The sequence below is a fragment of the Gopherus flavomarginatus genome, chromosome 3 (genome assembly GCF_025201925.1).
Source record: "Gopherus flavomarginatus isolate rGopFla2 chromosome 3, rGopFla2.mat.asm, whole genome shotgun sequence".
NCBI classification, from domain to species: domain Eukaryota; kingdom Metazoa; phylum Chordata; order Testudines; family Testudinidae; genus Gopherus; species Gopherus flavomarginatus.
In genome coordinates this window covers 174,441,262-174,452,773 of record NC_066619.1, presented here as the reverse complement: position 1 = coordinate 174,452,773, position 11,512 = coordinate 174,441,262, and positions in this window count along the sequence as shown.

Sequence of the window (11,512 nt, the reverse complement as noted above, 5' to 3'; positions counted from 1 at the left end):
GACGACTTCTCAAAAATTGTAGACCAATGTAATCATATTGGTAGATATTATGCAGCTTAGCTACAGGCAGGGAAGATTGTATTTAAGGATGAATGAGCCAGAGTCCCCAGTGCTGATAACAGAGCTAGCAGTTCCAAATTCTTCCAGTGCATTACCCAATTACCTCCGTACTAATAATATCGCACCCTAAACCTACTTAGCCCTCATTAGAATTAATTACTATCTTGCAGCCTGATCCTGCGGAGGGTTGAATGTCTCCTGGGAGATGCTAAGATTTTGGGCACTTTACAGCAACAGGCCCCTACAATTAAGAACTCTGACTAAGGGCTTGGCTACACTGGAGAGTTGCAGCGCTGTAAACCCACCACCAGCGCTGCAACTTACTCACCGTCCACACTTGCAAGGCACATACAGCGCTGCATCTCCCTGGCAGCAGCGCTGGCCGTACTCCTGCTCTGCCTGGGGTATAAGGATTGCAGTGCTGGTGATGCAGCGCTGCTCCGCAAGTGTGGCCACCAAAAGCTCTGTAATTGGCCACCGAGTTATTCGGAGGTATCCCAGAATGCCTGTTCAGCCACTCTGCTGTTTTGTTGTGAACTCTGGGCTCCTGGAGCTGCTTATCTAAAAAACAAACACAGCTCATTTGCTGGAGCAGAGGCAGGGGAATTGCTTTGGAATGTTCACAGCTGTTTGCTTGAGGAGAGAAGCAACACAGTGGGGAGGAGGGAGTCCATTTTGGAGCAGCTGCTTATGTGGTTTGAAGGCTATTTAGGAGTGCATAATTTGCATTTAGTGAATAATAGAGGGGTAGGGGAAGGGGTCGAAACTTTTAAAATGATTGAAGGTTGGTGCTGTGTATCTTCCAGTCCTTAGAACTTGCAAGGCAGGGAGCTGAGAACAGTGTCAGCTCCAAAAATCCACTCTCTCTGTCTCCCCCACGCTCCCTGTCACTCTCCACCCCACCCCGCTCTTTTGAAAAGCACGTTGCAGCCACTTGAACGCTGGGATAGCTGCCCATAATGCACCACTCCCAACAGTGCTGCAAATGCTGCAGATGTGGCTACAGTGCAGTGCTGGTAGCTGTCAGTGTGGCTACACTGCAGCGCTTTCCCCACACAGCTGTACGAAGACAGCTGTAACTCCCAGTGCTGCACATCTGCAAGTGTAGCCAAGCCCTTAGAAGAGAAATAAATGGCCAAACGCTGCTTTCAGCTACCTTCCCTCCACTCAGCTGATTTCAGAGAAGCACTGGTATTAGTGAGAGCAGAACTTGGAACGGGTATTTTTAATACTGCTGTAATTATATAAGATACAGGCCATGCAGCACTTCAAATCCTGCCCATATCCTCCATGTAAATAGTGAGAGAAATTGGGTCAGTTCAGACAAATATGGGGCCCCGACGAAGTGATTGAGAACAGGGACAGCTCTAAGTATTTTGCAGCCCCAATCACTGCAGGCAGGCTGCCTTCAGCAGCACGCCTGTGGGAGGGCCCCTGTTCCGCGGATTCAGCGGCATGCTTGCGGGAGTTCCGCCGAAGCCGCGGGACCAGCGGACCCTCCGCAGGCATGCCGCTGAAGGCAACCTGCCTGCCGCCTTCGCAGCGACCAGCAGAGCCTCCCCCGTGGTTTGCCACTCCAGGCATGCGCATGGCATGCTGGTGCCTGGAGCTGCCCCTGATTGAGAATGAGCTAGCCACCTGAGTAATTATTCAGGAGCCACGTCCACACTACAGAGTAAAATCAAAATTAATAAAATCGATTTTATAAAACAGATTTTATAAAATCGATTTTACGCGTCCACACTAGGGCACATTACTTCGGTGGTGTGCGTCCACGGTCCCAGGCTACCATCAATTTCCGGAGCGGTGCACTCTGGGTAGCTCAGTAAAAGAATGGGACCAATAACTTCGATTTCCGTCCACACTAACCCAAAATCGATTTAGTAATATCGATTTTAGGGTTACTCCTTTCGTTTAGCTGGAGTACAGAAATCGATTTTAAGACCCCTTAAAATCGATTTTAAGTGCCTTGTAGTGTGGACAGGTACAGCGTTAAATCGATTTAACGCTGTTTAAATCGATTTAACGCTGTAGTGTGGACCTGGCCAGGGTTTCAGGCAGGTTTGTACAGTCTACATTAATGTGCACACTGCTGCAGCTTCGCTGCTGCTAGTACCCAAAGTAGCTAAATAAAAGCTAGCTTGGGCATGTCTACAAGAGCTGCAATTGCACTCCATGATTGCAGTGTAGATAGGGTGACCAGATGTCCCGATTTTATAGGGACAGTCCCGATTTTTGGGTCTTTTTCTTAGATAGGCTCCTATTACCTCCCCTCCCATCCTCTGTCCTGATTTTTCACATTTGCTGTCTGGTCACCATAAGTGTAGACCTCCTAGGTCCTGGTGCTGGGGGTGCTGCTGCACTGCTTGGCTTGCAGTAGTAATAACCCAAATACATGGTTTCTGCCCTCAGCATCCCCGCTACAAAAAATTTGTTCTAGCACCCCTTGTGGACATAACATTAGACAACTTACTTAGGCCATACACATATAGACCACTACACAGTGATCAGATTACAATGTCTTTTGGTGATCACTGACAAAGTACCTGAAATACCTAGGAGTGTAAATCCCATTGAAGTCAATAAGGTTCCTAAGTCACCTAGGTGACTCTGAAAATTTTATCCACTGCCTGAATTCAAAGTGGTAACCTAGCTATGAAAGGCCCCTTTAACTCATTACCAGTCCATCAACCATCCAGTCCCTTTTCACCTCCATTTGAAAAATCAGTTATTAAACTGCCTGAGTTATCAACTCAGTCCAATTATGATGACCCAGAAACATGTTTTATTTTTACCATAACGTGTAACATTAAACTTCATAGTCATATATACCATGTAGCATAAGTACTTCACCATGGATAACAAATAATCATATGAAATCTCAGTCCCAATGAGTTCTGGCTGTCAGCTGTAGCAGCAATTTTCCTCATAGGACATATCTCTTCTTTTGCCTTAGCCCAAAGTAATTGAATACCTATCAGAACAATTGATTGTAGATATAAGTAATAGACGTAGCATCTTCATTTCTTTATTGGACTCCCATAACAACTTCAGCATTGCATGGTGAGCCTTAATTTATCGATCATATGCACAGTCCAGAAAACACATCCATAACATACAACATATAATATAGAGAAAATAAACTATACCCAAGTGTAAGATTTTTTTTTCTGGTTACAATATAAACCATAAGAGCAAAGTCTGGGTTGTTTGTAAATGTCACCAGAACTCATAAGTAAAATAATATCCCTTTATACTGTGTATTGAGTAGATTTTCTATAGTTAAGGCTTTTTAAAATAACTCATGGATAGCAACAAAAAACATAAAAAGCTGATAATTCTAATTTAACATTTTACATCACATACTGCTTTTCATAATGTTTCATCTGCTACACACTTTTTCTCTAGTCTCCCAAAAGCTAGTAAATCTGAGTACTTTCCAAGTTCTTCTGCTGCAATATATGACTGAAATTCCTTAAAATGGGCCATTTTCATTACCACTACAAACAGTTCTTTTTCTCTCCTGCTGACAACAGCTCACCTTAACAGATCACTCTCCTTTTAATGTGTATGGTAACACTCATTGTTTCATGTTCCGCGCGCATGTGTGTGTGTGTGTGTGTGTGTGTGTGTGTGTGTGTAAGTGTGTAATCTTCCTTCTGTATTTTCCACTACATGCATCTGATGAAGTAGGCTGTAGCCCATGAAAGCTTCTGCTACAATAAATTTTTTAGTCTCTAAGGTGCCACAAGTACTCCTGTTCTTTTTGTGAAATTCCTTAAAATATTTTGGGTTCTACAGTGATGACATCTGTAGCAATAAATTATTGTAGAGTCATGGCAGCACCACTACTGTCATGGTTAACAGAGCATTATCATTCTACATTCATCTTCTCATAATATGGCTGTTTCTGGTGAAATTTCTGATGCTTGGTATTGATCCAGAATTGATACTTTTGGGAAGTGTTTTATAACCAGTTTTTGAGTGTAGGGTTGGGAGGGTGGGGGGCAGGTTGCACCTGGATAACTCAAAATAAGCTCTGTTTTAAAACTTTAAGTTTGGCACAAGAACATAAGAATGACTATACTGGGTCAGACCAATGGTCCATCTAGCCCAGTATCCTGTCTTCTTACAGTGGCCAATGCCAGATGCTTCAAAGGGAATGAACACGACAAAATATGTTTTAAATATATCTGAAGCAGGAAGCCTGCCAAACAATCAAGTGATCCAGTCCCTGTTGTCCAGTCCCAGCATCTGGCATTCAGAGGCCTAGGGACGCTGGATCTCCCTTGTCCACATGTTTGTTGATTTCTCCCCAGCCACCCAAGGAATGCTAATTGTTGAAGCCTGATTTTCCTTTACAAAAGCCGGTTTGACTCTTCCCCAACAAATTGTGTTCATCTATTTCTCTAATAATTCTGTTCTTTACTATAGTTTCAATCAATTTGCCTGGTACTGAAGTTAGGCTTATTGGCCTGTAATTGCAGGATTGCCTCTGGAGACATTTTTTTTTTAATTGGCATTACATTAGCTATCCTTCAGTCAGCTGGTATAGAAGCTGATTTAAGTGATAGGTTAGATACCACAGTTAGTAGTTCTGCATTTTCACATTTGAGTTCTTTCAGAACTCTTGGGTTCTGGTGATTTATTATTGTTTAATTTATGAATTTGGTCCTCTACGCACACCTCAATCTGGGCCAGTTCCTCAGATTTGTCACCTAAAAAGAATGTCTCAGATGTAGGAATCTCCCTCACATCCTCTGCAATGAAGACCTACACAAAGAACTCATTTAACTTTTCCACAATTGCCTTTTGTCCTTGAATGCTCCTTTAGCACCGTGGTCTTCCAGTGGCCCAACTGATTGTTTGGCAGGCTTCCTGCTTCAGATATATTTAAAACATATTTTGGTGTTAGTCTTTTGCTAGTTGCTCTTCAAAAAAAATTTTGGGCATGCCTAAGTATATTTTTACACTTGACTTGCAGGATTTTATACTCCTTTCTATTTTCCTCAGTAGGATGTATGTTATGGTTGTTTTGAGAACCTGAAGATTGAAATAACTGTGTAGATGGAGAACATTGGCCCCAAATCATGGGCCTTAAAAATTAAACTGGTACAGGTCCCACCACAGCACAGAATTTATGTACATGCTTGACTTTGAACACTGTAAAAGTCCCACTGAAATCAATCCAGGTGCTCAGAGTTGAGCATATACTTACATGCTTTGCTGGTTCAGAGCCAGAGTGTTCAACACCTTGCAGGACCAAATCCCTACTGGACAGTCTTATTCAGCTACCATGGGCAGAGCTAGGATTGGGCTAGCACAAAGCACACCAGCAACTCTTTCATGTTGCCTTCTACCTCTATAAAATCAATGTTCATGCTTTAAAGAAAATATGTAATAGCTCATTAAAAACAGCTATATGAGAGGACTAGAGAGTAGCAATACTTGTCTGTCTTGTTAAAAGATGTTCAAGATTATTTTGGGAATTACAGACCAGTAAGCTTTACTTCGATATCAGGAAGACTGATAAATCTATTTCAATTATACCTTTACCCCGTTATAACGCCACCCGATATAACACAAATTCGGATATAATAGGGTAAAGCAGCGCTCTGGGGGGGCGGGGCTGCGTGTTCCAGGGGATCAAATCAAGTTTGATATAACGCGGTTTCACCTATAACGCAGTAAGATTGTTTGGCTCCTGAGGACAGAGTTCTATCGAGGTAGAGGTGTATCTTTTCAACCAAACACCTAGATGAATTTGATATGATTAGGACAAACCGGCCTTGCTTCTGTAAAGGAAAATCATGTCTGTCTAATCTACTAGAATTCTTTGAGCTTTTCAGCAAAACAATAGATCATGGAAAACCAGCTTTACCAGTACTTTGTCAGAAGCTTTTTGAAAGTCTGGTAAATTCCCCCACAAGAGGTTATTAAGGAAGCTGTATAGCATGGGGAGAGAGGCAAAGTACTATCATAGATCAGAAACTAGTTAAAAGACAGAAAACAAAGAGCAGGAATATGGCAAAAGGTTAACTCAGATTGTCCCTAAGATCTGTACTAAGATGTGTCTAGTGTAATATATTTGTTAAAGGTATGGAAAAGGGAGGAAACAAGGAAATGGCAAAATTTGCAGATGAATGTTGTTTAGCTTAGTCAACACTAAAAAATACTATGACGAACTTCAAAGGAACCCTACAAAGCAAAGTGCATGAGTAGCACAGTGGCAGGTTAAATTCAGTGAAGGCAAGTCCAAGAAAATGCATATTGGAAGAAATGATCTGAGATGCTCATATATTTTACTGAGTTCTAAATGAACTGTAACCACTCAGGAAAAAGATGTAGGTATCATTGTGGATGGCTCAGTGAAAACCACTGCTCAGTATGCAGCAGCATTCAAAACCTAAAACAAAATATATAAAGAAGGGGATATAAAATACCACTAATAATATTGCTATTCAATTACATATGTTAATGGTATGCCCTCACCTGGAATATTGCTGTTGTAAATAGGAATACTTTCTTTAAAGTCAATTAGGATCTAGTTCACTGTGTTCTATTCTGGTCACCCTGTCTTAAAAAGGTATAGCAGAAATAGGCCACAAGGATTAGAGGCATAGAGAGACTTCTGTATAAGAAAAGATGGAAAAGAGTGGAACTATTTTAGTTCAGAGAGAAGATGACAGTAGACATGACAGAGGTATACACAATAATAAATGAGATAGACAAGGTAAATTGGGCACTCCTCTTTACTCTCTGTCATAATATAAATACAAGGGAAAGGTGACATTTAAAACTGTTAAAGGGCAATCCTTCTGTGCATAATGCATAGCTAACCTGCGGAACTCATTGCTACAGAACACAATTGAGGCTAAGATTTTAGGATTTAGAAAAGGATGAGACATTTGAGGGAAATAAGAGCATCCACAGTTAGGATAAAAATGTAGAAAGGATATAAACTCTCATCTTCAGGGCATAAATCAACCACTGTCTCACAGGCGCTAGGACAAAATTTACATAATGGGCAAGTTATTCCATAATTGGCCACTATGGGGTCTCTTGCACCTCTGAAGCAACTGGTGCTGGCAACTGTCAGAGACAGGATACTGGACTAGATGCATCACCATTCTGATCCAGTACACCAAATCCTACCGTATTGCTACTATTAAGGGCAGATAAGATGTTCTGTTGCCATTTCCTGGGACTGTTCAGCAGTTGATAGAGGTATAAAAGGGTAGGAAAAGGAGAACAAGTAGGTCATTTTCTCGGTAGAGGGCCACCATGAATTTGCTTCCTAATTATTCCCAGTGATCCAGTTTCTGTAAAAAGCTGCAGTAGATCCAATATGCAGCCTGTTTGTATAGTAGAAGGTATATTCTTTGCTTCTTACAAATAAATAAAATAGATAACTTACTGCACTGGCAGGAGGAGTGGGAACAGGAAGAACATGCAAGAATTCTATGTCAAATGTGAACTTTCAGCATTCCTCAGCTAATGATTATGAGCCACTGATTCAATATGACCAAGGTGAGGTCCTATATCTTGCATAGTATCTCAAACAGAGAAAGGGTTTCTGTCAAAGCATGCAGGGAGACAACAATAAAGGTTGTTTCAAGTAGCCTTGAGAAAAGGGCCTGACTCAAAATCTATTTAATCTTTCTGTTAACTTCAGTGGGCTCTGGATCAGGCCCTAGAGTAGGGGACTAGTGAGTCAGGACTCATAGCTTTTAGTTCTTATTTTACCACTGAAATGCTGTATTAAGTTGCGAAGGTCATTCAACTAGTCTGATCCTTAGTTTACCCTTTTGTAAAATGGGAATGATTATACTTACCCATCCCATTGGGATTTTTAAAAGTTTTTTTAATTAAGGCTTGTGAATTTTTTTAAGATCTGTGAATGAAAGATGCTGTCAGAGAAAATAATAAACTCCTTGAAATTCAATGCCTAACCATCAGTTGGCTATGGTTGTTTTATATAGTTTGAAAATGTTATAAAAATTCTCTCTGTTAAGAAACTTACTCTTATGTACCTGTATTTTATCTATGATGAGTTACACACCTGTAAAAGCACATGAGTATTTCTTTACAAGTCCAAATATCGTCAAAGGACAACACGCTAAGATTTCTTCATTCTATTAGCCTTTAATACTCCTCAGGATACTTAACAGTACCATGACAACCACTATTCCTTGAAGATATTTTAATTACAGTATTCTTTGGAATTGTTGGTTTATTGAGACAAGACAAAACATTCATGAAAGAAGATTAATTGATCAATGTGCTTCAGACTAGGTTCAAGAGGACGAAGCTTTATACTGGTATTTTATTTCTCTTACACAAGGAGAACATATGGTGTATAGACCGGAAAGAAATGAAAATGTAGGATGCCATTTATATGGTATCACTCTCCAGAAAGTGACCATGCTGAGCAGGATATAATTCCATGGAGTTTACGAATTTGGAAGAAAAAGTGAGTTTTATACAAATATAAAAAAAGGAGTTCTCAAAGTTTCTTATTAACATTGGGCCAGATTCTCATACCCTTGATCATATTGACCACTAATTTCAGTGGCACCAGTTACAGATAAAAGTACTATTTACTATGAGTAAAAGTGTCAAATCCAGCCCAACATAATGCAGTAGAAGAGGAGCTAATTGAGGGCCTTAACAGAGTGCGAACTAGAACATATACTGAAAAAATGAAGCAGTTGAGGATGAGAAACTGAAAAATATAAACCAGCTGAAGTCATTTAAATCAATTAGAAAGGAATATGAAAGAGGAAAGGTCTACTAATTTTAAAGGGGTAAACATGTCAGTAACAGTGAAAATATCTCATCTAAATCCCACAACAGATGACAAATCCAGCAACTTCCTCTGAAACAGAGGGGACCATTTTCCACTCTGTGTACAGGGGATTTATGTAGGAACTCCCATTAACTTTAATGGGACTTGATATGTGCTAATTCCCCATGGACAGATTGGAGATTGTTTGACTCCATAAAGAACAAGTCACAATAGTGACAGGAACATATGGCCCCAGAAGACATTCAAGCTGGTATACACAAGATTCTAGAGAATGAATATATGCTTTGCAGATAGTATGTATTTTTAAGAATTTGAGGTCTGCACTTCAACTGGTGAAATCAGTTTACACCTGCTATCTCCCATAGAAGAGTTTTGATCCTGAAGGAAAAAAGGAAGAGAGGAGTGCCCTAGAGGCCCAGTCTCTTTTCAGAAGGTGTAGCAGACATTTCACTCAAAGGATAAAGGCATTTTAAAACCATGCAGCTGCCCATTATTCCACCCACGTCCTATCTTGTCAATATTAGAACTGCTGTGGCACGATAGTATATTAGTGGCCATTTTGCAATTAAGAAAAAATTGACTACAGATCTTGATGATGTTAACAAACAACTCCCAGTTTAAGAAACTTAAGAATAGAACAGGAGAGACTTCAGACAATGGAGAAGGCAAATTACAGAAGAAATCCTGGGGCAGCAGTACTGACCTGTGGGAGAACAAAACAGTCTGATCTTGGACCATTTTGTACTATTTACCCTCCTACCTAAAGGAAATGAAGAGGGTCATGTGTTAGCAGTTTCTTTGAAGGAACAGGGAACCAAGGAGTGAAAGGAAAATCCAAGTGAAGAGTCAGACTGTGCCTTTGCTTAGGCTCTGGGCGATGGTGAAATCACATGCACTAGATTAGAGGTGCAGGGACTGTCTCTCTTATATATGGATACAGTGTCTCGTTGGTCCCACAGCCTGGGCTCCAGCCTGAGCCCTAACATCTACACCATAATTAAACAGCCCCACAGCCCGAGCCCTGCAAGCCCAAATCAGTTGACACGAGTCAGCCACTACTGTCTAACTGCAGTGTAAACATACACTTTATGACCTGCTCTACTTCATGATTTTGCTGTATTCATTAAAATATTTAATCTTCTTCTTTTCTTGCTTTTGAGCAGATGCAACATTATATTTAAATTCTAAGTCCTGTTTGACTTTTAATATTTCAGCAAAATCTCTCTTACTTCCAGCCTGACGGTATTGCTTAGGACTTGCAGCCACTTCGGAACATGTTTTAAGGTAGCTTGGAAATAATTAATATAGGGAGGAAATCCCATTTTTATGCTTGCTTCTGGCAACATTACAAAACAAATGTCAGTTGCCTTGTCTGGTGTTTTGTGTCAGAGTTAGTTCTGCCACTGGGGCAAGATAATTTTGATGTGTTCCTCCCTATCTGCATATAAGGTGGAATATTCAAAAGCCCCTAAAGCACCCAACTTCCATTCAAAGTCCATTAGCACCTACCTGTTTTAGGCACTTTAAAAATCCCATCCTTTATCCTATCTCATGGCTTCATCACAGCCCAGTAGATACTGTGTTTCCTCCCTTGGCCCCCTTAGGGCCGAATTCGGCTATCCTTACTCACAGTGGGGTAGACTCTGATACTGTTTCTCACCTTCAGTAGCATTTAATTCTCAATCAGTCCCATTGAAATCAATAGGATTATTTGAGTGGTAAAATACTAGTCAAGGTGGTTAAGGATAAATCTGACCCACTGAGGAGTACCTTACCCATCATACAGTCCCCATGAAAGCAATAGGACTACTTGTGCAGGAAGTTTCTACTCTGTGTAAGTCAAAGTATTAGAATCTGGCCTTTTGATAGCTGTCAGTATTGTCTAATCCTGATAGGCAACTCTGAATACTTGTTAAAGGTGCCTCCTGGTTCATCAGAAATAAATCTAGTGGGCTTTTGAATCTGTAAGTATTGGGGATTTTCTTTGTAATCAGACAATTGGCCTCTGATGGATAAAGTCAGACTGGTTTGGCGTTTTACAATGGGAAGAAGGGGGTAATTAGGTAAAGTCAATCAGCCTAATATCTGCCTTCCCACTGTGTTTTTAACTTTAAATAAAACCAGACCTCATGCAGCTGTGCAGGCCATGGGAGTCTAAGCCTATTAAAGAAATCCCTTAATGACTGTAAAACTACCATTAATTGAAATAAAAATATTTTCACACTATTTTCACATTCTGTAAGTGTCTCCAAAATAATCTTAATGTGATACATGTTGTACAAACTGTTAAGGCTGACAAGTGCAAGATGTAATTTGCGCTAATTAGCCCAAAGTAGGGGCAGTGTGAAATTAATATGATGCATTAATTTTGTGGTTTATGTTTGACATAGTTTGTTTCACAAATTCTTTCCTTCTCCCCAATCCTGAATGCTTAAGTTAACTGCCTCCTGCAGAATCTTGTGAGGGTGCTGCATCTGTTTGGGTGCTCATGGAATCTATTTTGTATATGCAGCCACGTTTTTTGGTTTGGCCAAATCTTGATCTCAACAGCTCTATTGGACATTGAGTCTTTCCAGTGGTTCAGGTCATTTGAGACAAGTGCGTACAGAATGGTAGGTGTGAATGGTCTCCTTTAGGGAGTAC